The sequence below is a fragment of the Pezoporus flaviventris genome, unplaced genomic scaffold, assembly GCF_033815535.1.
Source record: "Pezoporus flaviventris isolate CSIRO_AGI_PZ_B2104156 unplaced genomic scaffold, CSIRO_AGI_Pfla_v1 ptg000153l, whole genome shotgun sequence".
Taxonomy (NCBI): domain Eukaryota; kingdom Metazoa; phylum Chordata; class Aves; order Psittaciformes; family Psittacidae; genus Pezoporus; species Pezoporus flaviventris.
The window spans coordinates 127,458-154,094 of NW_026892701.1; the positions used below are offsets into that span (position 1 = coordinate 127,458).

The following is a 26,637-nucleotide window of genomic DNA, read 5'->3' on the forward strand; positions in this document are numbered from 1 at the left end:
AATTGAATAATAATCAGAAATGGTTTGCCATCCTGGTTTTAAAGGACACTTTCTCTTGCTTACCGTTGGCCAAAGAAAGCCGAAATTTATTTGCTTTCGAATGGGAAAATCCTGACACAGGAAGAAAAACTCAATTAACTTGGACAGTATTACCACAGGGGTTTAAAAACAGTCCAACAATTCTTGGAAATCAGTTAGTACGAGAATTACAATCATGAAAGCCTCCTGCTCAGAGGGGGACTCTGTTACAATATGTGGATGACCTGTTAAATGCTACAGAAACAAAGGAAGAATGTGTCCATTGAATGGTGGGATTATTGAATTTTCTGTGACTGAATGGTTATCAGGTATCCAGACAAAAGGCCCAACTAATCCAAACCCGAGTTTCCTACCTAGGATATGAAATAACAGGAGGACAGAGAGAACTTGGAACTGCCAGAAAAGAAGCCATTTGCCAGACTCCATGACCGTCGACCGTCAAGGAGCTCCGGACATGGAGGTCTCCATGCAGCCCTCTCTTCTCCAGGCTGAACAACCCCAGCTTCCTCAGCCTGTCTTCATATGGGAGGTGCTCCAGCCCCCTGATCATCCTCGTGGCCCTCCTCTGGACTTGCTCCAACAGTTCCATGTCCTTCTTGTGTTGAGGACACCAGAACTGCACACAGTACTCCAAGTGGGGTCTCATGAGAGCAGAGTAGAGGGGCAGGATCACCTCCTTCGACCTGCTGGTCACGCTCCTTTTGATTCAGCCCAGGATACAGTTGGTTTCTGGGCTGCGAGAGCACACTGAATCTGGCTTATGTTCAGTTTCTCGTCAGCCGACACCCTAAGTCCTCTTCAGGGCTGCTCTGAATAACTTCTGAGGCACAATGCTTGCAGTTCACCACTGAAGGAAGCATTAGCACAGTTGCACATACAAGCTGTAGATCCCGCACCCTCCCCTCCTCGCCCCTTCCTCTTCCATAATCAAGACCTCCTGCACTTACCTCTTACAAACCAGTGCCCAGCAACCTTTAAAAAAAAAAAAAAGTAAATGGGCTCATCTGTTAATAAAGTGACAGGATGTGAGCAATAGAACCAAGGCGCTGAGGTGATCAAGTCAACTGAACCTTTTACAGTGGAAAACCCCTCATCTGGCAAGCTGTATGACCCAGAAAACCCCTGACATCCTGCTGCGACTCCAGTCCCCCCGGGCATGGCAGAGGGATGTTCTGAAGTGGCTTTGCACTCAAACTGTGTAACACAGCCTGAAGACTGAACAGCACTTTGATGTGTTCATAAAGTGAGCAAGATTTTTTTTTTTTTTATCTAGTTACAGCAACTAGTGCTATTTTATGATGCAAGAAATGTATTTATTCTCCTGCAGGCTGATGAACACCTACAGGAAAGAAAGGCTTCTTTGGCTAATTTAAACCTTGCGTGAATGGAAAATCATGTTATGATCATTATTACTATGACTGTGGTGTATCCAAACAAAACTGACATTATTTCATTCTGAACTGGCTCACAATGGACAGTTAAAAATACTCTATCATTCTGCACAGCATATGCTGCTGAATGACCCTGAGCCCTGCAGCAAAGATTATCACTTCTTGTTATTTCTAAGGCTTGTCAACATCACAGCAATCGACATTTTTAAGGAACAAATCTAATAAGCATTGGGCTGTGTGTGAAGTATCAGTACGCCCCCTACCCAGAGCAGAAAAATCTGGCTAACAAAGGGTCAAAGCCTCCAGAGCACAAATTGGTAGAAAGGTCAGATAAAGAAGCAGGAACGGGAGCAGAAGAGCATAATGATCACAAAGTTGTGAGCATAGATGATGCCAAGGATGAATTTTAATAAAAATTTGATTCTGCTTGCTAAGAGCTGTAAGAAAAATGTCATGTCCACCGAGAACAGCTGTTTTTTCTTCTGCTTTTCACAGCACCTGTGATGAAGTTCAAAAAAGGACTTAGATTGTTACAATTGCTGACAGCATTCAGATAATTAAGGAGTCCCAATCATCAAAATTCAGATTTAATTACAAGATATGTCTGAGCTGAGATCTGACAGAAGTATACGCCCCACTGATAATGTAGCAGGGCTATTCAGGTGGCACTTGGCAATGTAAACTGCTGATGGCAAGCAGCAGCATTTGAGTTACCTGGATATCAAGTGCTGAAGCCTTCTACCTTCATTTTTAATGAATGAATCATTCCAGCTAATAGCCTGCCTGCCTCTCTTGTTATTAAGAATTTGATGCATTTTATTGTATATGCTGCAGCATTAAATCAGAATGATGACTGATTAGTGTGAGACAGTAAGTATCATCCTGACGTTTACTGCTTTTGGCTGGAGAGGCAGTCAAATGACTTGGCACTGCTTTGGCCTTCTGCCATGAAAGACAGACTAGGGACAGGGTGGGCCATCTCCGGAAGCTATCAGGAGAACTGGCTACCCTGGATTTGGAGAAGGCTGAGGTTCTTAATGACTTCCTTGCCTTGGTCTTCACTGGCAAATGCTATGATCACACCACCCAAGTCTTGGAAGGCAGACGCAGAGACTGTGAGAATGAAGACCTTGGGCCCACTGTAGGAGAGGATCTGGTTCGAGACCATCTTAAGAACCCGAACATGCACAAATCCATGGGACCTGATGAAATCCATCCACGGGTCCCGAAGGAGCTGGTGAATGAAGTTGCTAAGCCATCATATTTGAAAAATCATGGCAGTCAGGTGAAGTTCCCGACGACTGGAGAAAGGGTAATATAACCCCCATTTTCAAGAAGGGGAAAATGGATGACCCGGGGAATTACAGACCAGTCAGTGTCACCTCTGTGCCTGGCAAAATCTTGGGGCAGATTCTCCTGGAAGGCATGCTAAGGCACATGAAAAACAACAAGGTGGTTGGTGACAGCCAGCATGGCTTCACTAAGGGGAAATCCTGCCTGACCAATTTGGTGGCCTTCTATGATGAGGCTACGGAACTGATGGACAGGGGTAGAGCAGTTGACGCCATCTACCTGGACTTGTGCAAAGCGTTTGAGACTGTCCCATGCGACATCCTTGTCTCTAAATTGGAGAGACATCAATTTGATAGGTGGACCACTCGGTGGATAAAGAACTGGATGGATGGCTGCACGCAGAGTTGTGGTCAATGGCTCAATATCTGGCTGGAGACCTGTAACGAGTGGTGTCCTTCAGGGATCGGTGTTGGGACCCGTCTTGATCAACATCTTTGTCGGTGACATGGACAGTGGGATTGAGTGCGCCCTCAGCAAGTTCGCCGATGACACCAAGCTGTGTGGTTCGGTCGATACGTTGGAGGGAAGGAATGCCATCCAGAGGAACCTCGACATGTTTGTAAGGTGGGCTGATGCCAACCTTATGAAGTTTAACCTTGACAAGTGCAAGGTCCTGCACCTGGGTCAGAGTAATCCAAGGCACAGCTACAGGTTGGGCAGAAAAGAGATCCAGAGCAGCCCTGCCGAGAAGGTCTTGGGGGTGTTGGTTGATGAGAAAATGAACATGAGCCAGCAGTATGCACTCACAGCCCAGAAAGCCAGCCGTATCCTGGCCTGCATCAAAAGGAGCATGACCAGCAGGTCGAAGGAGGTGATCCTGCCCCTCTACTCTGCTCTCATGAGACCCCACTTGGAGTGTTGTGTGCAGTTCTGATGTCCTCAACATAAAAAGGACATGGAGCTGTTGGAACAAGTCCAGAGTAGGGCCACAAGGATGATCAGGTGACTGGAACACCTCCCGTATGAAGACAGGCTGAGAAAGTTGGGGCTGTTCAGCCTGGAGAAGAGAAGGCTGCATGGAGACCTCATAATAGCCTTCCAGTATCTGAAGGGGAGCTATAGGCCAAAGAAAGCCAAAATTATTTGCTTTCAAATGGGGAAATCCTGACACAGGAAGAAAAAATCAATTAACTTGGACAGTATTGCCACAGGGGCTTAAAAACAGTCCAGCAATTTTTGGAAATCGGTTAGCACGAGAATTACAATCATGAAAGCCACCTGCTCAGAGGGGGACTCTGTTACAATATGTGGATGACCTGTTAAATGCTACAGAAACAAAGGAAGAATGTGTCCAGTGAATGGTGGGATTATTGAATTTTCTGGGACTGAATGGTTATCGGGTATCCAGACATGGCGGATCGAACCTTCAGGACCCTTACGTATGAAATTGCGTCGGTCATAGTTTGGACTCATATGATAACTGGCGCACAAGCTTGGGACCAGAACTTATACCTGAAATTAGTGCAGAATGTTACTAATGTTTTTAATCGTAGTGACTGTTGGGTGTGCGCACAGTTGCCTAAATCAGGAGAAAGCCTGGATCTCCCATTAATTGGAGTTCCAGTTCCTTACACTATCTGTATTCGAAGGAAAGGTTAAAATTTGGAATAGTTAATCCTAATCCTGGTAATAAATATTACACCTGTGCACAAAGATGTATTACACCAGGAACCAGGGTAGGAAATCTTGCTTGTTTAAATGCCACAGATGTAGGTCACCATTCAAATTGCAATCATACTATTAATATAGATGGTATTGTAGTTCAGTGGTGGCCCGTTCCTAAAGGGAAAGGGTGGTATTGGTTATGTGGAGAAAATGCTTATAAGATTCTACCCCCCAACAGGAAGGGGCATGCACCTTAGCTGCTGTAATACCCAATTTCACTATTATGGACAGGTATCCTTCGGGGACCTAGATTAGAAGCTTTGCTAAACTGATTAAGCGAGGGTTTAACCCTATTATTGAAGGGCCCGCTGCATTTCATGGTTTTGTAAGAGGGCTAATTCCATCTTTGGGAGTAAGTGAATTAGAAAAAGCAATTGTGAATATTTCAGCAACCATAGAGGAAATGGAAAGTAAAAACATTGATATAATCCAGGCAGAACAACAAGAGATAACCATCCTGTCTAAAGTGGTATTACAAAACCGAATGGCTCTAGACATGTTATTGGCATCACAAGGAGGAGCTTGTTCCATAATCAGTGAAAGCTGTTGTTCCTATATAGATCAAAGTGGCAGAATCGAAACAGATCTGGAGGAAATTTGGAAACAAACTAAGATATTTCATGAAATGGCCATGGATGACACCTCCTGGGGTTTGAAGAAATATGGAAAAAGTTAACTTCATGGTTACCCAATCTCTCCTGGTTGAGGCAACTGGTTGCAGGAATATTGCTGTTAATTATTTTAATATTGATTACTTGTGGTATATTCCCTCTTGTGTTGTAAACGGTCTATGATAAATTATGAGGATTGAAAAAGGAATGAAATTAAGCACCAAGTAGAAACGGGAAATTATTTCAAAAAGACTTTTGATGGTAATGGGAATATACAAAATGTTGCAAAAGAATTTGCAAAAGGACAGAAAAAGGGGGGAATTTGAGGCAAGGGGGCACAAAATCACAAAATGGAAGATAGAAACCTTTAGAATTAGTTTTAAGCAATGTTAAGTTTGATGGCTTTGTAACAGTAGCAATGGAAAATTACTGAGGTGCATGATACATAGAGAAAAAATAGAGTACAGCTAGAGAACATACTGAGAACTCTCACACGATAAATCGTTATAGTTGACATAGTTGTAAGAAAAACAGTCTAGAAGAACAGGACACAGGGATAAGGAGTATCTGGGAACCGCAGGTGTCCAGGATGGGCTACAGTTAAACTAACTGATAAGTAGGAGGATAGGAGGATTATTATGTCTCTGGTGCTAACGAACCAATTAAACTGGTATGAGCATCTACTGCGCATGTTTCAAAGGCTGCCAGAAGTGATGAAGATTGTTGGAAGAAGTAAGCGACTCTCAGAGACCACCACCACAATTCTGTACGCATGCGGGGAACTTTCTGGAAAATGATGTAATCCATACGTAGCCTCCTGAATATGTATGTATGCCCAGCGTCTATAAAAGGACGGCTTGTGTGGCAATTGGGGGACCCACGTTAGGAGGAGCTATCCCTCGTGTGTCCCGGCGCCGCAATAAAGAATACCTGCTTGTCAGCTTGAAAACTTTGTTGGCAAGTTTGTTCCTGGATTTTTCTCCAAATCATGTGTTTTTTTCAGAACTGCTTGTGTTTCTGTGAAGATAGATGATGATGAAATTATCACTGTCGGAAATTATTCCAGTCTTTGTATTTGTAACTTTATCAAAACTATTGAGTGTGACTTTACATATTTAGCACCAGTTGTATCCCATCAACCAATAGAATCTAATTATACAATATATCATATATTGTCACCCACACCCATTGGAATAAATCTTACCCTGGTAAGACAGTTAATAAAGCACCCTGATCTAATTAACATTCTGAAAGAAATACAGGAAAATAGAAAGAAAACTTTTTTTTTTTTTTTTACTACTCATCACAATTCAGAAGAAATAAATAGGGTCTTACAAAGAGTAAGACAGGATACAAATCATCATTGGTGGAATGCACTTTTTGGGTGGTCACCCACTGCTACTGGCATTCTAAATGCGTTACTTCACCCTATCATTGTTCTTCTAGTATTAATTGGTATAAACTTCATAATCTCTATTGTGTTATTTGTTTAAAATTGGAGAATGCTGCGACGAGTGGCGATTTTAACTTCTTTGTCAAAGGCATATGATAAAGTGTTAAAAGATACCTTTCATAAGAGATCGCTAAAAGAAGAACCTGTGTATTAGTAAAAGAATTTACTAACTTTATAGACAAGGGGGGAATGATGTGAGGGGTTAACCGATGTACGAGGGGGTAGGTTAAGCCACTTGCCTGACAATGTTACTGCTCGTTCATGCTTATAGTACTCGCAGTGTACGAGGGGGTAGGTTAAGCTGCTGTCACAGTGTAACTGCTTGTTCATGCTTATCATACTTGCCGTGTGTGCTAGAACAAGATGTAAGGACATGTCTACTGTTAAGAGGTAGGGACCGTGACTTGGTTTCCGTCCTTTGGACCCCCAGGCCGGCTGAAATTGGCTCTGCGGTATGGACAATGACCAAGCCTCCAGGGAGCATGCATAACGACTAGGGGTGAAAAGTTCAGGCTCGAGGAAGACTTGTTTACTTCATCTTGAGACCCTTGCCCACGACCACCAGGAGGTGGCCATTGGCCCCACTGTGCCAGCATCAGAGAAACCAGGTGATGATGTGCTCCCCTGGATGATGGGTGAAATCTTTTTGCATATTTCGTACCTTGTTTGAGGTCCGGGGTCAAGAACTCATCTCTTCTTCTTCCTCTTCCTTTGCAACCCTAACTGTTCTATAATTCACATAACTCCCAGTCATATGTATTAAGTGCATTGTTTTTTCACTATGCGGGTTGCTTTTTGTGCCTCTTGTTTGCTTTTCCCCTTGCATACAGGGGCAACTGATATTGGCACGAATTGGTCCTCTGGTTTAGCTGCAGTGATTGTCACTGGTTGGAGTGGCTGCAGTATCTGTTGTTGGGGTTGGTGCAGCCACTGGGCTTGAGGTTTGAGTAGCACCAGCAGCTGTGCTGTGTGTTGCTGTTGGGGTTTGGGTAGCTGCTGTACTTGTCACTGGGGTTGGTGTAGTTGCTGTGCTAGGAGCTGGAGTAGCTATGCTGTCTGTTGCTTTGCCATCAGATCCAGAGACATTTTTTTCCCTTTGAAGGTGCTGGATATTGTTGAACAGGGTTCTGTAAGCATAGGCCAAGCCCCAGCACCTTGCCATGATTTACCCCTCTCTGGTATGACCAGGATGACAACACACTTCGTTTAAGCGTTTTACTAGTTTTTCTGGATTTTGCACTTGTTCAGTGGTGAAATTCCAAAGTGCTGGAGGGGCCCAGTGGACTAGATACCTGCCCATACTATCCCACGCACCCTGCCACTCATGACTGTCCAGCCTCGGGGAAAATCTCTTGGTCCTCCTATATCGTTGTCTAACCCTAGACAAGACCCAAACCTGACTTTGCTTAACTTTCAAGATCAGACAAATTGGTCATGGGTAAAATACACTCTGTATGTGTGCCAACATGGTGATCCCCATCACAATTAGCAGGCAGGTCTTGAGGGTATCCAAAGACCATTCAAAACCTTCAGAACTCTCAAATGGTGCTGCTGCACTTGTCACTGGGGCTGGTGTAGCTGCTGTGCTCCATGCAGTTTATATAGTGGGCATGATGTGCTGTGGTATGGAATGGGCTAGTTTGGGTCAGGTGTCCTGTTTCTGCTTCCTCCTGGCTTCCCTTCCTCCCTGGCACAGCATGAGACTCACGAAGTCCTTGGTCAGAGTAAACATTACTTAGCAACAACTAAAAACATCGATGTTATCAGCGTTTTTCCCAGGCTGAAAGTCAAAACCACAGCACTGCACCAGCTACTAAGAAGGAGAAAAACGACTGCTATAGCTGAACCCAGGACAGAGTGGACTGTGATTTTAATCACCTGAATGGTTTGGATTGGAAGGGATCTTAAAGTTCATCTAGTTCCCTGCCATGGGCAGGAATACCTTCCACTAGATGAGTTTGCTTAATCTTTGAACCTTGTTAAATTTGGAGTACTAGAGTGTGCATCTTTGGTTCACTGTCCATATTCAATTTCTGTTTGTGTAGGAATAAGCAATGTTCACTTATCACTGCATCATTTAACAGTTACATAAAGAACATTTATATTTATGATTCATTTATTCAGATTTTCTCTTTTGGGTTTTCCATGAGCACAGAGATTTAGAGAGAAATAATATGTCTAGGCTACTAGCAAGGCATTATTTCAGGCTTGCTCTGCCTTTATATCATTCCCATTTGTTTCTGCATGCAAGTGCCACAATCTAATTCCTTATGGACATGATAAAAATCTGCCAAGCTGAACATTAACTGACATTCTGTTTGGATGGCCCTGATTATAACCTGCAACAGGACTGAGGCAAGTTTGTTTCTGGGGAAAATAACGAAACTTGGGGCACTGTGAGCAAGTCTCCACAAACCGTGCTTATCCCAAGCACTTGTCTTGGAAACATAAAGAAGTTTACAGTGTCAGGCCTGTGCTTTTGTTAAATTCAGAATTTCAGAGCATTTAAGCAGTGGTGATCAATAGTTCGTCACATCTTCCTCTTTCTGATGTGCAGAATGTGCTGAGCAGGACTGAGAGGAGCAGCTGTAACAGGCTGCTATTCATTCTTTTGGGAGACACTGGCCTGTTTTGGTAATATAATTATTTTTTGGAAGAAAAAATTGGATTTCTTGTAGAAGCCTGAAGAAGCTGAAAAAATAAATAATTTTAGTTCAGAACTGGAGGAAATGAAAATGTTTTCAGCTTTCCCATAAAGAGCAGAGTGCTTCAGGGAGAAAAACACCCCAACATTTCTGCCATTTTCTGTTCTGTAACCCTTCCCTCGAACGTCCCCCACAGAAATGCCCTGACTCATTCATAAAAGAAAAATAGAAGGAAAAATTTCAAGCAACCTTGATATTTACAAAGGGATTTTTTATTAGCTCTCAGTTTGCAGAAGAAAATCTCATTCCTGCCAAAGAAGCAACCCAGACATATCTCTTTTAATGAATTTCAGCTACGAACATGAGTTTGTGATGCATTGGCCAAAGTCTAGTGTCCTGGGTTCAGCAGTAGCAGTCATTTTTCCCCTTCTTGCTAGCTGGTGTAGTGCAGTGTTTTGACTTTCAGCTCGGGAACAGAGCTGATAACAAGGATGTTTTGGTTTGGCCAAGGACTTTGTGAGCCTCATGCTCTGCCAGGGAGGAGGGGAAGACGGGAGGAAGCAGAGACAGGACACCTGACCCAAACTGACCAAAGAGGTATTCCATACCACAGCACGTCATGCCCAGGATGTAACTGGGAGTGAGCCGGAAGAGCTGGGAGACTGCAGGGTTGGAGGAGGTATCGGTCGAAGCTTGGTCGGGCTTGGGGGGCGAGTTATCGGTCAGCTGGTGATGAGGTGTTGTATTCTCTTCCCTTGTTATTTCCTTTATCATTATTATCATTGGTGGTAGCAGTAGTGATCTGTGTTATACCTTAATTACTAAACTGTTTTTATCTCAACCCGTGGGAGTTGCATTCTTTTCGATTCTCCTCTCCGTCCCTCCAGGAGTAGGGGGAGGGAAAGAAGGGGGGGGGGGGTGAGTGAACGAGTTACCTGACTGGGTTTAAACCATGACATCTAGTCAAGAGAGTGGGATATTGATAGTGCTGTAAGCAGAGGAGAGATTGGAAGATAGCCTTTCTCACATTTTGCAGAAGAAATAACAAAACTGTATGATTTACTATTCTTAAATACCTTGCCATTGTCCAAAGCTACCGTCTGCGTTAGATAAAGCTGGCGGTGACTTAATATAATTTCACTTAGTGAGCAATTCACACTGAAAATGCTGGGACTGAACCATGTACCAGAAACCCAGTATTAAGCACCTGATCCCGATGGTTTTAAGGGCAGGAGAGGAGACAACCTTTTAATTTGCTTCTCCTCCAAGAGTGGCAGAACTGCTGGGCTGTATGTTTTGCCAGAAAATCCTAATTCTTTTTGGAGATCAGATGGTGCCTTTTTACCACTGAGAGCAATTTCCTAAAAATCTGCTTAGTATTTTGGCAGTTTGCAGGATTAAAAAAAAAAATTATTAGGGGCAAATTTTCTGCTTGGTAGACAGGGAGTTTTAACATGTAGTAACTTGTCCTGGGTTCAGCTATATCAGTCATTTTTCTCCTCCTTAGTAGCTGGTGCAGTGCTGTGCTTTTCTTTCAGCCTGGGAAGAACGCTGATAACATCGATGTTTTTTAGTTGTTGCTAAGTAATGCTTACTCTGACCAAGGACTTTCTGAGTCTCATGCTTTGCCAGGGAGGAGGGGAAGCTGGGAGAAAGCAGAAACAGGACACCTGACCCAAACTAGCCAAAGGGGTATTCCATACCACAGCACATCATGCCCAGTTGTTGACACGGGAGTCACGGACAACGCAGAGACGATCAATGTGATCAAGCGATTGCCAAATTTATTACAAAGCCTTAACACCTTATATACTATCTCTTACATGCACTTTCAGTGATTTGGCATATTATGACCCTTAGTGACTAACATATAATTGGTTAAGCACAGGTGTGGGAACTTGACCTCGAAAGCTTGCCAAAAGTCCACAGTTCTCATTAACTCAGTGAATTCCAGCTTCTTTTTATCTTGCTTGCTTAAGCTTCTTCGGGCCTCTCATGGCCTTGCTGCATCTTTCAGGATTATTCAGAGTTTATGTACTAATTATGCATTCTCCCATGAGAACACTGTCTCCACACCCAGTATATAAACTGGGGGCAGTTACCCGGAAGGGCTAGATTGCTGCTCACATTGAGCTGGATATCAGTCATTGGGTGGTGAGCGGTTGTATTCTCTTCCCTTGTTATTTCCCTTATTATTATTATTGGTGGTAGCAGTAATAGTTTTGTGTTATACCTTAGTTACTGGACTGTTCTTATCTCAGCCTGTGGGAGTTACATTCTTCCAGTTGTGCTCCCCATCCCTCTGGGATCGGGGGAAGGAAGAATTGGGGGGAGTGAGCGAGTGGCTGTGTGCTTCTGAGTTACAGGCTGGGCTTAAACAACGACAGCTGGGTAGGTAACTCGCTGCACTGGAAATTTGCTTCTTCTTATCTTCAGATTATAAGGCAAGGTGGTTTTCTACATAAACTTCATAGGTTTTGTTTTTTTACATCTCAACTTTGTAACTTAGAGGAAGTCTAAGTACAGGAGTCTGTAATGCATAGAGAAGGGAAACATGCGCTGTTGCTTCAATCAAAACCAGCTGAAATAGCTCAGGTAGACTTCCCCTAGTTGGCAGTGTTACCGTTTCTTAAAAATCATATGGTAATTGAATCTAATATTTGTGCTGGAAGCTGAATGAATTTCAAATGGGACTTAGACCTAAGTAATGCAGAACAGTGGTGCATAATTAAGGCGCTTCATAACTGAGATCGTTAGATTTGCATGATACCGCCATTTTCAAGGCATCTGCAACATTCCTCCCCAAATGAGCCCAATTAATTTAAGAAACTTTTCAATGATTTGGGATACAAGTGAGGAAGACAGGACTTTAACATGGTGTTTTAAGTAGGGGCAGTGTTGTGCTTTGAGGTGAGCCATCTGATGGTCTCGTATTTAACAGAACATTGGGATATGAACTGCTCTGTGGACCATAAGACTATTTTAGAGCATATCTAATGTATATCTAATGCTTTTCCTCTTCAGAAAGCACTCATTCCCTGAATAAGGGGAAGATTTGTTCTAGGTGATGAAATTAAATGCAATCCAAATGCAATACAGGATCCACACAGTATCACAGTATGTTAGAGATTGGAAGGGCATGCTGGAGATGTGAAGGGTCTCTGAACCTGCTGCTATGTTCTCCTGAACCCACTCCAGCTGAACCAAATTACTTGCTAATGTACCAATTTTCTCCTTCTTTAGCACTAGATAGGTCTTTTGCTGGGAGTAAAAACAATCTGAAGGCTGCTCCGAATGTCTGTGGTGAATGCTAGCCTCTAGAGGAGTACGACAAAGGATAGCAGGGCCTGGGAATGGGAACCATGAACTGGTAGGTGAAAGAGAAAAGTCTGACACATAAAAAGAAGATGAGAGAAAATGCAGGTTCTGTGCTACCAAGATTAGGAGGAAGAAAATTTTGTTTCTGTCTCCAAAATACTCTTAATTAGAGCTGACTGGAAGATCATACAATCATGGAACGGTTAGGGTTGGAAATGACCTTTAGATCATCTAGTTTTCAACCCCCTTGACGTGGGCAGAGACTCCTCACACTAGAAAATGTCACCCAAGGTTCTGTCCAAACTGGCCTTGAATGCTGCCAGGGATGGAGCATTTACCACTTCTCTGGGCAACCTGTTCCAGTGCCTCATCATCTTCACAGTAAATAACTTCCTTATATTTAACCTGAACTTCCCCTGTTTAAATTTAAACCCATTACCCCTTGTCCTATCACTACAGTCCCTGAGGAAGTCTCTCTCTGGCATCCTTGTAGGCCCGCTTCAGATATTGGAAGGCTGCTATGAGGTCTCCATGCAGCCTTCTCTTCTCCAGGCTGAACAGCCCCAACTTCCTCAGCCTGTCTTCATATGGGAGGAGCTCCATCCCCCTTATCATCCTCATGGCCCTCCTCTGGACTTGCTCCAATCCTTCCTATGTAGAGGGCACCAGACCTGTTCATAGTTCCGAGTGGGGTCTCACAAGAGCAGAGGGGCAGGATAACCTCCTTCGACCTGCTGGTCTCATTTCTTTGGAGGCAGCCCAGGATACGGTTGGCTTTCTGGTCTGTGAGCACACACTGAAGCCGGCTCATGTTCAATTTCTCATCAACCAGAACCCCCAAGTCCTCTGCAGGGCTGGTCTGAATCTCTTCTCTGCCCAACCTGTAGCTGTGCCTGAGATTGCTCCGACCCAGGTGTAGGACCTTGCACTTGGTTTGGTTGAACTTCATGAGTTTGGCATTATTTCACCTCCTAATGTGTCAAGGTCCCTCAGGATGGCATCCCTTCCCTCCAGCATATCAAGCAATTCACATAACTTAGCGTGTCAGTGACAATAGTCCATGGTGAAACACACAAAAATAAAAAAGTACTGTTTGTTCGTGGTGGCTCCTCCCCCAAAAGTCCCGCTTTGGCTTCTCCCTGGAAAAGTCCAACGCTCGGAAACCTTAACTTTAACTGTGGGTAATGACGTAGCTGGCTCCTTGAGTGTTAATGACGTGCAGTTTACTTCTGCAGCTGGTTCACATTCCTTTTTTTCATCAGAATGCCTCTGTTTTAAAGAAACACTTTAACCTGTCTTCTTCCCAAGCAAAGCAGATTTTATCAGGTCTTGCCCTGCCAGTCAACAGCTCAGTCCTCATTTTCCATGGGTGTAAATCCTTGTGGCTTAAAGGCAAATGTGGTATTGTGATCCTTTGGGCCTGCAGAAATAGCAAGGGCCAGTGGAACTGATAACCTGGGGGAGAGGGTATGTTTGTGCCCTCCTACCTACAGGTCCGTGGTGGCTGGCTGCCTGCAAAGTTTGTCAGGCCATACCATGATCTGGACAGACAAGTTGAAGAACCCGATGACTCAGCTACAGGAGATAACCTTGAAGATCCAGTGGAATGAGACAGAAAAAGAGAAAAAGGAATGATTTACAAAACATCACTTGGGGGCAACTGAAAAGTAACAATTCGAATATGTGTGCTTGCAACATAGCTATTATTAGAGGCTGTGATTTTGTGTATAAAAACACCTGCATTTACTAGCCTGTTGCTAATAAGAAACTACACCTTGTATGGTATGGATTTGTCACTTGCAAAAGAGAAGTTAGAGCATGCAAAATTACAGCAGCTGCTAGAAAATGCTAAGGCAGAAGTTAGAAAGATTCTAATAAGATGGTAGTGTTATAAAGCAGGTAATGGAACAAATTATGAGGGTGAGAGAACCTCACTGGTGGGAAATTTTCTTTGGCTGGTCCCCCACCGCCATCAGCATCTTCAATGCGCTGCTGCACCCTGTAGTAGTTATACTGCTAATGTAAATCTGTGTGTGCTTTGCCATGATAGGGACTTGTTACTGGATGAGGCAGGTGAAACTCTGCATTGACAATGAGGTGCAAGGACTGAGGTTGGCCAAATGCCTCCTACCACAGTCAAGGCCAAGACAGGGTTGGCCTCTGTGTTTGCCACCAAGAAGAACCTTTAGCTCAGCTGCTGGCTGCAACCCAGCAGGCGTGGAGCGGTGGGGACACATGCCATGCCAGACCCTGATGTAAGTGATGGCCTCCTCTGTTATAAGAGGGCCATCCAGGAGAGCAGGGCAGGCCAAGCAGCCTGTGGTTGGCACGAGAGATGATTTTGTCCGAACCCCTTGCTCAAGCAGGGTCATCTACAGCAGGTTTCATCATTAGCATAAGTAACTATTATAAGTAATAATAATATAATAAATAGCTATCGTATTTGAATCTTCTGTTCTCAAAGGCTAATGTCAAGAAGCTGCTCTTGTGTGACTTAAGATTCCTTAAGCAGAGAAGGGGATAAAGAAAGCCAAGGACTGTTTCTTTGGAAGTAACAGCATATATCTCCACGTTCCCAAGACTCCTAGTATATCTGACCAATGCATTGGTGAAACCTTGTTTTTTGAGCCTGGGCATCACTGCTTTGCTTTGCTTTTCCTCCATGTGATCTGGAGACTTGTTTCCAATTTGTGAAGAACTGAAGACAAAGTGATCACCGCCCTGATCATGCCAAACAAAATAGGACAGCGATTGATTTTTTGCTTTTAGTACATAAGCATGGGTGTGAAGATTTTGATGGGTTATGGTGCATGAATTTAAGTGACCACTCCAGGTCAATGCATGCATAAATACAAAAGTTGAAGACCCTCACTAGCCAGCTAGCAGAAAACACCAGGTGGAACCCCTTTCAGAGATGGACACGGGGGGTGGGACTATTTTATTATTAGTGGCAATAGGTATTGGGTTTTTATGTATTTTATGTTGTGTTCCTTGTCTTTTAGTGCTAATCTGTTCCCTTATATACAGTATATTATATAAAACTGTAGTTTTTATCTCTATATTTTCCCTGTATTAATAAATTAGTTGTGATTCTTTATTGTGTTGCGTTTCTCTCAACCCAGAATCCTCAAACTCTGGAACACTTAGTGTCATTAGCAAACTTGCTGAAGGGTCATTCAATCCCTATCTCCGTGTCTCTGACAAAGATGTTGAACAGGTTCGGTCCCAACACCAAACCATGAGGGGCATCAATCATTAACTGTCTCCCGCTGGACATTGAGCTGTTGACCGCAACTCTCTGTGTGCGGCCATTCAGCCAATTCTTTATCCACCGAGTGGTCCATCCATCAAATTTATATCTCTCCAGTTTAGAGACAAGGTTTTTTGTGTGGGACAGTGTCAAACGCTTTGCAGAAGTCCAGGTAGATGATGTCAAATGCCTATCCATCAGTTCCGTAGCCCCATCTCATAGAAGGCCACCAAACTGATCAGGCATGACTTGTCCTTAGTGAAGCCATGTTGGCTGTCACCATCCAACTCGTTGTTTTTCATGTGCCTTAGATGTGATATGCTTGAGAGGTTTTGTCAGTGACTGAGACATGGATGAGTTGAGGTGAGAGTTTTGTTAATTTTGACTTCCATATTGTTCCTGGCAATGGTAATGTCATGGTTTAAGCTGAGCCAGTAACTCAGAACTATGCAGCTGCTTGCTCACTCCCCCTGCTTCCTCCCCCCACTCCCAGAGGGATGGGGAGGAGAATCGAAAGAATGTAACTCCCATGGGTTGAGATAAGAACAGTCCAGTACCTAAGGTATAACACAAAACCACTATTGCTACCACCAGTCATAATAGTGATAAGGGAAATAACAAAGGAAGAGAATACAACTGCTCACCACCTGCCCACCGATACCCAGCCTGACCAGAGCAGCAATCTAACCCCTCCGGGTAACTGCCCCCAGTTTATATAGTGGGCATGATGTGCTGTGATATGGAATACCTCTTTGGTTAGTTTGGGTCAGGTGTCCTGTCTCTGCTTCCTCCCGGCTTCCCCTCCTCCCTGGCAGAACATGAGACTCAGAAAGTCCTTGGTCAGAGTAAACATTACTGAACAGCAACTAAAAACATCGGTGTTATCAGTGTTGTTCCCAGGCTGAAAGTCAAAACCACAGCACTGCACCAAATACTAAGAAGGAGAAAAAATGAGTGCTGCTGCTGAACCCAGGACAGGTAGCAAGCATCTTCTGTGAATTATGAATTTACTTTTGACATTTCTTAGATTTTTCACAAGCTCTTACCCCATTTTTAAGTTTCTTTTTGCTCATCGTATGACTAAGAATATAGAAGCTTTAATAATTTAAATATTTCCTTAGCTCTTATGATGTTTCTTAAGCCACCCTAATCTGGTAAAACAAATAGTTCCCCATTATTGCACTCAAGATGTAAGGAAAACCCAAAGAACCCAATTAGCCCTTTCCAATCACTGCTAAGTTGACATGGGAGGTGTGAAGATCATGCTAATAAAACATCCTAGTTTTAAAAAGCTTGTGTAAGCGTGGAGAAGCTGTTCCTAGTCAACACTCACAGAATCCAATGTCAGTGTCAAAATAGTCTCTTTGCACAGAGAATTGTGAAAGAAGTGATATAAGGAAAGCAAGTGCCTGGAAAACATAGGGTTAAAATACTTTTAACTTAACTTAGGTCTAAGATGGAGAACAATGCTTGTGTTGTAAGTCTGTGGTGTGATAACAGAATTTAGTAGTCTTACTATCAAGAGTGAATTATTTCTTTCCATTCTTCTAATGAGTGAATTATTTCTTACCATCCTTCTAATTATCAGTTCGTTTGGAGACAGCGATTCCTGAACATCTGCTAGCTTAGGATACTCCTTGTCTGCCCATCCTGTTCTGCTTGCAACAAATTTTGTACAAAGGTCACACTGTTCTAAATCTTTGCCAGCTATCAGAAACTTGCAGATACAGTTGGTTTCAGCTAATTTGTGATTACTGGGGCATCCAACTGTGCCAAAGGTGAAAAGTGCACCCTGAGGAAGACTGCTTACTTCATCTTGAAGACCCCTGCCCACGACCATCAGAAGGCAGTGCTCAAGCGCCAAAAGGGAGGAGACTTATGATAATGAGTACCTGAACTAATTGTAATATCCCCACAGCTCTCTCGGGAACCTAATGAATATGCATGTTTGTGTGTAATAAATATCTGCTTGCTTAACCCCTCTGTGTGCAGCTTAGGAGGAGTGAGCCCCCTTGCACCCCGCACCATAATAAACATACCTGCTTTATAACTCTGAGTTGTAGAGTCTGATTCCATGTTTCAGAACAAAGAAACAGAACAAAACATTAGTAACAGAGCTCTGTAAAATACATATTCCACTTTATAAGGGCTGCTGCAGTAATTTTCCTCTGATTTTTGACCTTTGTGTGTTTAACATTATAATGCTGTGGCTGGAGCTTTGGATTCAGGTGGAGACAAACCCTAAAAATAAACCTAATTTGTTCTAAGACAGAAAACTGAGGTCCATGTAACTTTAACATGCAATTACAGGTGTGCTCAGGTTCACTCAACTGAGAATCAGTTGATAACACTTGCAGTGTTAATTTAAAGCGAGTAGCAGAACCTGCCAAAGGACAAATTGGGCAGGTTTCCTGCAGCTTTATGTTGCTCCAGAAGCCTTCTTCCAAATGAGTAGTTTTCTCCTACTGCTAGTTCATTAATATTGCAGTACTAGGTACTACTGATGCAAAGGGTTAACTGATGTACGGGGGGGGGGGTGGGTTAAGCCGCTTGCTTAACAATGTTACTGCTTACTCATGCTTACTTAACAAATGTGTGCTCAACACTTATTGTGCTTGCTGGAACAGGGTGGGAGGACCAAGGCTATTGATAAGAGGAAGGAACAGTAACTCCTGTTCTCTGGACCCCTAAACTGGCTGAAATCAGCTTTGCGGTTTGGACGGTGACTAGATCACCAGGGAACATGCGCAACGACTAGAGATGAAAAGTTCAGGGAAGACTCATTTACTTCATCTTGAGACCCTCGCCCACGACCACCAGGAGACACTATGCAAGCAAGGACCTTTTACCTCATTACAATATGAAGCAGGGATAGGTCATGAATATGTATAGGCGTGTTGCGCAACCTCATGAATATGTAATAGTTTGGAGGATAAATATGAAGGAGAACAACGCTGAGGTGCGTATGCCTTTGGAGGAGCAATCCCCCATGTGCCTCAGCGCTGAATAAAGCATGCCTGCTTTACAACTTTAACGAGTTGTGGAGTCTACCCACGTATCACTACTGTCAGAATAGGATGTGGGAGTTTCTCAGGGTGAATGTTATCATTATGGCTATAAGCAGCAAAAAGCAAGGTGGTTGGGAATCAGGGTTTGCAGTTGTTTTTCTAGAAATGAGCTTGACTTGTTACAGTTGTGTCTAGATGGTTCAGTGCAGCTCCAGAACAGTGATGCCTGTGCTGGTGGAAGCTTGACCTTTTTGATGGCTTGCAGGAGTTTGAGTTGGCTCCTTGCCACTGCCTGCATTTTCAGAAGCTGTTTTCTGTAGGCTTTGGAGTAGGCTCTGTGCAGCTAATGTAAAAGCAATCCCAAAGAAACAAGGCTAGACAATAAGAGGTAAGGTTGAAAGGGATAGACGTCCAACAAAGGAGCATTTTAGATACAATTACACAAGCTTGTCTGATCCTAAAATTTGATTAAGAACAAATAAAATTATATTGCTGGGCAGTCAGAGACTTCTCTGACCACTTTAAGCCCTTGCCTAGGGCAATCTATGAATATTCAATGTGATGACCTCTCTGATAATATTTCAATCACCTGAACATACAAATCATGGAGCTTTTTTTATCCTTGAGGTAGGATATGTTTTTAATTCTTTTTATCCTCTTGGTTGACAGGCATACCTTGAACTCAACTACTCAGTGATTAACACTCTCTGATTATTGTATGCTGATCTTGGCTATGCCTTTTTCATCATAGGATTGATTATTTGAAGTCTGAAGTAGTTGTATGAGCACATGCTAAACTGGTTTCAGATTATTACCTGAGAGGGTTTGATTCCTTTTTTCTTCTAAGAATAGGTCCCCTCCACAGCATCTGTATTAACCAGCTCTGCTGCCTCCGTTGTGCAGGGCCAGCAATGCTGGATTCCCACTGCTTTCTATTCTGTCAGCTATGGACAAAGAAAGCATTTAATTCCTTGTGTCTTTGCACCAGAACATTAGGCTAAACAAAAATAATAACTCACAGTTTCCATGTAGGCCTGTTTCCTGGACTTTGACCTTTCCTGTTGCTCTCCTTCAGACTCTTAAGGAGTGGTCCAGGTCTCTCCTGGAGGGCAATGCCCCACACTTTGGCTAAATTTTCCCAACTGAAGAATGGGGCTGACTGAAGAATAGGGTGGATTGAAGAATGGGGTTGATTGAAGAATAGGGTTGTAAATAAGTAACTTCAAGAATGTTAGGCTTTGTTAGCAGCTATAGAGAAGAGGAAATTATTAAGATAAGCTTTGCCAGAACCACCTGGTGGTTACTGATATGACTGATATGACAATGATCTGTCCTGGGTTCAGCAGTAGCAGTCATGATTTTCCTTTGTGTTAACTGGTGCAGTGCTGTGTTTTGACTTCTAGCTTGAGAACAGTGTTGGTGAAGCCGATGTTTTCGGTTGTTGCTAAGTGATGTTTACCTTGACCAAGGACTCTGTGAGGCTCATGCTCTGCCAGGGAGGAGGGGAAGCTGTGAGGAAGCAGAGACGGGGCGCCTGACCCGGGCTAGCCGGGGAGGTATTCCATACCACAGCACGTCATGCCCGGAGTGGGAGGTAACTGGGAGTTACCCGGAAGGACAGGGGCTTCCGGGTGGAACTCGCTTTCTTGGCCGGTGGTATCATATTCTCTTCCCTTGTTATTTTCCCTTATCATTGTTTTAGCTGATAGTAGCGGTGGTGATTTGTTGCTGGACTGTTCTTGTCTCAACCCGTAGGAGTTGCACTCTCTCGATCCTCCTCCCCGTTCCTCCGGGAGCGGGGAAGGGGAGAGCCCTGGTGCAGGGGGGGGGGGGGGGGGGGAGACGGACACGGACCTCGATTGTTGTCAACTCGGCACCATTCACAAGTTACCTGACTGGGTTTAAACCACGACAGGTCTTTTTTTGGCGCCCAACGTGGGCGCCATCAAAGTGATGAAGAAATAACCACCAGGGGTCTGAAAGCCCACTACCACATTTTTGTGTGCATACAGGAGACATTCTCTAAAAGTATGATGTAATGTATGTAATCTAATGAATATGTATGTTTAAGGACAATATAATCACAGCCTGGTTGATGCTTGGTAGAGACACGCTTGGAGGAGCGATCCCCTGTGTCTCCTGGTGCTGCAATAAAGAATACCTGCTTGCCAACTTAAACTTTGTTGGCGAGTTCCTGGAGATTTCTCCGAATCACAACAAAAGCCTTTTTACTCTGCACAAAGCGCAGACTGCCACCTTTTTTATTCATGTATGTTTGTCTCTTTCAGAGTTGTGGCATTCTTGGTTCCCACTCAGTGTAATTTACTATAATTGCTAAATTCTTTCCTAAAAAGCATCTAGCTAATTGATTTTCCTCCATCCTGTATTTCTGCAGTAGAGTATTTTTGCATGCTCTAATTGAAATGCACCCTATTGCTTGTGCTAGTTTGTTTGTTGAGACCATTTGCAATTCTGATCCTAACTTCCTGCACATTCGCTGTCCCTTCTGGCTGAGGGTCATTCGCAAATGTACTGAGAATACTCTATATCCTACCTTCCAGGTCACTATAATATGGCATTGAGCAGAGCTGGCTCAGGACAAATCCCCAAGGAATTACCTTTGTGCATCCTTCCATTTTGACAGTGAACAATCAGTAACTGCCTGGCTTATAGTCACCCTGTCTTTCTTGCATCCACCTACTATAGTGTAATCGACATTGCGTATCCATAGCTTACATAAAAATATAATGGGAAACAGTGTCAGAGACTTACTAGGTGAATGATATTTATCCTTCTCTCTTTGCACAAGGTCTGCTACCTTGTTGCATTATTAAATGATATTGTTTTGACATTATTTTTATGACAGATTCATGCACAGTGCTGTTCATCTCTTTCATGGCCTCCATGGTCTTACAAATCACTTGCTTATTTGTTTGAGCATTCTTGACTGCCCTTTCATTCCTCATGCTGCCGTCCTTTCTTATCTTCAGCATGGGCAATGTAATTTTCCAATTGTCCTGTGCCTCCTTCATGACTTTTCTGAGGTGCACTCCTAATGATGTCCCTGAATGGTTCTGTATAATGACCTACAGTCTATTTACCTCAGAAACTAATGGGCTGAAGCAATCAGAAAGATCTAATTTACTCAAGTACCCTTGAGATTGGGTTGGATTACTTGTTTTTTTTTCCCTTAATGTAGATGGACAGTTACTTACATCATAGGTCTTAATTGTTAACCATCTCCATGGTGTTGACCTTTTGATGGAGATTATTGCTCAAAAGAAAGCCTCAAAATCATTAGGTTCACCTCTGCTGCTGAAACAAAGAAATACAAAATGAAGTATAATCTTTTGTAAATAAGTAAAATCAGTAAAGTAATAATAAATAAAAAATATTTATAGTAGAAATTTTTAGCTATTTGGAGAGCTTAATCAGGGGAAGTAAAATAAAATCGTTCTGTTTCCTCTAAAATATACTTTATAACATACGTGTGTCAAGACATACTGAAAAATTTCCTGGTTTCAAAGCTCTGAATTACCAGGATTATAACTAGCTACTGGGCATCTCTGAGCATTTTTTCTATGGATTCTATGCCTCTCTGCTCAAAATACCAACTCTACCAATGAACCATGGTTGTAAGTATTGCTGCACTGTAAAATGGTGATGAAAAAAACGACTAATATTGTCCTGAAGAAATGAAATTGATCCCCACCTGTTCCAAAGAATTTGTGTGGAAATCTGCTTTCTGGGATAGGACTGGGGAGTTGGTGTGTTGGTAAAGGCTTTATAGGTTTGCTTTTTTTTTTTCCCTATCGATGTGAGGAATAGTAACGGACTAAGGAAAGAGTTAAGAGTTTTCTTCAAACTGTGCTGCCCACCGGGCACAGGGAGGAACAAGCAGGTCGTGTTGCTGGTGTCCCAGACTGCGCACCAATATGGTTGCCTCCAGAAAGAGAGCTTGCAGTAAGGTGACTACAGCAACTCAGACAGAGACCCCGTCCCAGACCGTGGCTGTTCAGGTCTCTGGGTGCAGGGAGTGCCAGAGCCTGCTGCTGCCGGGGGAGGGAGGACAGCATTCCACCTGCGTGAGGTGTGAACAGGTAGAAGATCTGCTTAGCCTGGTGGCAAGACTTAAGGAGGAGGTTGAGACGCTGAGGACCATCAGGGAGTGTGAAAGGGAGATCGACTGGTGGAGTAACTCCCTGGCGTGCCAGTCGGAACGGTTCCAGGGAGATACCCCCCAAAAGGGGAAGGACCCCCTGCCTTCTCACACAGAGGGGGATGGCCCGAGGCAGCCCCTGCCCTGTAGCTGTTGCGCAGAGGTAGGGGACCAAAAAGACGACGAGGGTTGGAAGCGAGTTCCAGTTCGACGTCGTGGGAAACCCTCCCCCCTTCCTGCCCTGCTTCCCCAGGTGTCCCATCATCTTTACCAAGTCTTGGGAAACGGGAGAGGTGCCTGAGGACTGGAGGAAAGCAAATGTCACTCCAGTCTTCAAAAAGGGCAAGAAGGAGGACCCGGGTAACTACAGACCGGTCAGCCTCACCTCCATCCCTGGGAAAGTGATGGAACACCTTATCCTTGGTACCATCTTAAGGCATATCAAGGATAAGAAGGTTATGAGGGGCAGTCAACATGGCTTCACCAGGGGGAAATCATGTTTGACCAATCTCTTAGCCTTTTATGAGGAAATAACACGGTGGATGGATGATGGCAGAGCGGTGGATGTGGTCTACCTTGACCTCAGCAAAGCATTTGACACAGTCTCCCACAGCATCCTCACAGCTAAAATGAGGAAGTGTGGACTGGATGATCAGGTAGTGAGGTGGACTGCGAACTGGCTGAAGGAGAGAAGCCAGAGAGTTGTAGTCTATGGGGCTGAGTCTAGTTGGAGGCCTGTAACTAGTGGAGTGCCTCAAGGGTCAGTACTGGGACCGGTATTATTTAATATATTCATCAATGATTTAGATGAGGGAATTGAGTGTACTATCAGCAAGTTTGCTGATGACACTAAGCTGGGAGGAGTGGCTGATACGCCAGAAGGCTGTGCTGCCATCCAGCGAGACCTGGATAGGCTGGAGAGTTGGGCAGGGAGTAACTTGATGAAATTTAACAAGGGAAAGTGTAGAGTCCTGCATCTGGGCAGGAACAACCCCAGGTTCCAGTATAGGTTGGGGAACGACCTGTTAGAGAGCAGTGTAGGGGAGAGGGACCTGGGGGTACTAGTGGACAACAGGATGACCATGAGCCAACACTGTGCCCTTGTGGCTAAGAAGGCCAATGGCATCCTGGGGTGTATTAGAAGGACGGTGGTTAGTAGGTCGAGAGAGGTCCTCCTTCCCCTCTACTCTGCCCTGGTGAGACCGCATCTGGAGTATTGTGTCCAGTTCTGGGCCCCTCAGTTCAAGAAGGACAGGGAGCTGCTGGAGAGAGTCCAGCGCAGGGCAACAAAGATGATTAAGGGAGTGGAACATCTCCCTTATGAGGAAAGACTGAGGGAGCTGGGTCTCTATAGTTTGGAGAAGAGGAGACTGAGGGGTGACCTTATCAGTGTCTATAAATATATAAAGGGGGAGTGTCACGAGGACGGAGCCAGGCTCTACTCAGTGGCAAACAATGATAGGACAAGGGGTAATGGGTACAAACTGGAACACAAGAGGTTCCACTTAAACTTGAGAAGAAACTTCTTCTCAGTGAGGGTGACGGAACACTGGAACAGGCTGCCCAGGGAGGTTGTGGAGTCTCCTTCCCTGGAGACATTCAAAACCCGCCTGGACGCATTCCTGTGTAACATTATCTAGGTGTTCCTGCTCCGGCAGGGGGATTGGACTAGATGATCTTTCGAGGTCCCTTCCAATCTCTAACATGTGTGTGTGATACTGTGTGTGTGCATTGTCTTAGAATAGGGAATAGGTATGTTCTTGTTCTTGCCAGTTAAGCTATAACCCAGAATAGAATAGGTAGCCAAAACACATTCCTTAAAATCAGAGACCCTTTTCCCTCAAGAAGATGAATGTCTGACAGGAATTTGTTTCAACTAGTTTCTATAAGACTTGAGGTTGACAGCTGGGGAAACTGTGCCAAGGGTGAAAAGTGCACCGCGAGGAAGACTGCTTACTTCATCTTGAAGACCCCTGCCCACGACCATCAGAGGGCAGTGCGCAAGTGCCAAAAGGGAGGAGACTTGTGATAAACTAATTGTCATATTCCCGCCGAACTCTCGGGAACCTAAAGAATATGTATGTTTGTGTATAATAAATATCCAGATTGTTGAGCTCTTGGTGTGCGAGTTAGGAGGAGCGATCCCCCTCGCACCCGGTGCTGCAATAAACATACGTGCTTTATAACTCTCTGTGAGTTGTGAAGTTCTTTCCCAAGTTTTGTCAGATGACAGCTTTTACCCGATAGCAGCAATAAAAATTAAGCATGTTCCCTTATTGGATGGTTCTAGGAACCTTACTTGTCAAAGCTTTCAGGTGTTTACCAGAAGTACAGTTACCCACTTTTCCGGAATTCCTATCCTTGGCCGAGCTACCCAGGGCAGGATGAAGTCCTTCACCTCACATAGGATGTCTCCTCATGACTTACAGGTTGCCTATACCCAAATATCAAAACATACCTTTCTCCATTCCAGACAGTCCTTGTCTTCCCCTGTGGTGATCTGGATGAGTAGGGGAGTCCTCCTGAGAAATCCTCGGGGGCGCCCAGAGGAGTCCCGTCCTCAACAGGTCCTGCAGCCGGACAGTGTCCCACCTGGGGTGCCAAACTGATTTATAGAATAGAAGGGAAAATTATTTGTTGATACTTGTCTTGTATTTGTAGAACTCGTTTTGTGTTTAGTTTGTCCTCTTGTTTATATGTCTGACTTAAGTGTTATAATTTCTGTGTATAAGTGTGGTTATAATATCCCTTTCCACTTAGCACTGTGGAAAAAGGTTTATTGTTGCCAGTATAATTGTGCTGTGTGACCATCAGAGGGCAGTGGGCAAGCGCCAAAAGGGAGGAGACTTATGATAATGAGTACCTAAACTAATTGTCATATCCCCACCAAACTCTCGGGAACCTAATGAATATGTATGTATGTTTGTGTATAATAAATATTCAGCTTGTTGAGCTCTCGGTGTGCGAGTTAGGAGGAGCGATCCCCCTCGCACCCGGTGCCACAATAAACATACCTACTTTATAACTCTCTGTGAGCTGTGAAGTTCTATTCCATAAATCACTATAACAACTATCTTTAAAGATACTGCAAATAAAATTTACAATAAAGAATTATTGTAATGGTAGGTTGTACCATAAAAAAGTGGTGCTGCCATTATCTTTCTGCTACAGAGGTAACAGATTTTTTCCACCATTGCATGTTGCAATTGATCAAGAAATATAATGGAGCTTATAACAAACTGAATACAAGTTCATCATCATAGAACCATAGAATGGTTTGGGATGGAAGGAACCTTGTGAAATATGAACTCACTCCTCTAAACAAGATAACAAGGTTTTATTGAGGGACAAAGTCAATAAAGCAAAAGCAACAGCGCTGAGAGCATGACCGTAGCCAGAGGCGCAAGTGATTAGTATTTGTTACAGGTTTATATGCTTTCACTATTACATTAGTTACATACATATTCATAATTCCCGCATATAGGCGGGGGATATTATAACTAGCTTCAAGAATTTATTATCATAAGTCTCTTCCTCTTGGCGTCTGCGCACTGCTCTGCTGTGATCGTGGGCAGGGGTCTTGATGATGAAGTAAGCAGTCTTCCTCTTGTGAGTAGGGGTCTTGAGGATGAAGTAAGCAGTCTTCCTCACAGTGTACTTTTCACCTTTGGCACAGTTGGACCCCCCAGTAATCACACAACCAGCTATATCTGTAATTATTCTGATAACTAGCAAAGATTTAAAA

The 26,637-nt window shown here is 43.8% G+C and overlaps 1 long non-coding RNA gene across 1 annotated transcript; it reads left to right on the top strand.

Moving 5' to 3' along the window:
* The first annotated feature begins 16,524 nt into the window (after positions 1 to 16,524).
* On the top strand, positions 16,525 to 17,779 carry LOC133283095 (uncharacterized). The gene is made up of 2 exons (XR_009747754.1): positions 16,525 to 16,612; positions 17,208 to 17,779. It is a non-coding gene; the product is annotated as an uncharacterized LOC133283095 (long non-coding RNA).
* The last annotated feature ends 8,858 nt before the right edge of the window (positions 17,780 to 26,637 follow it).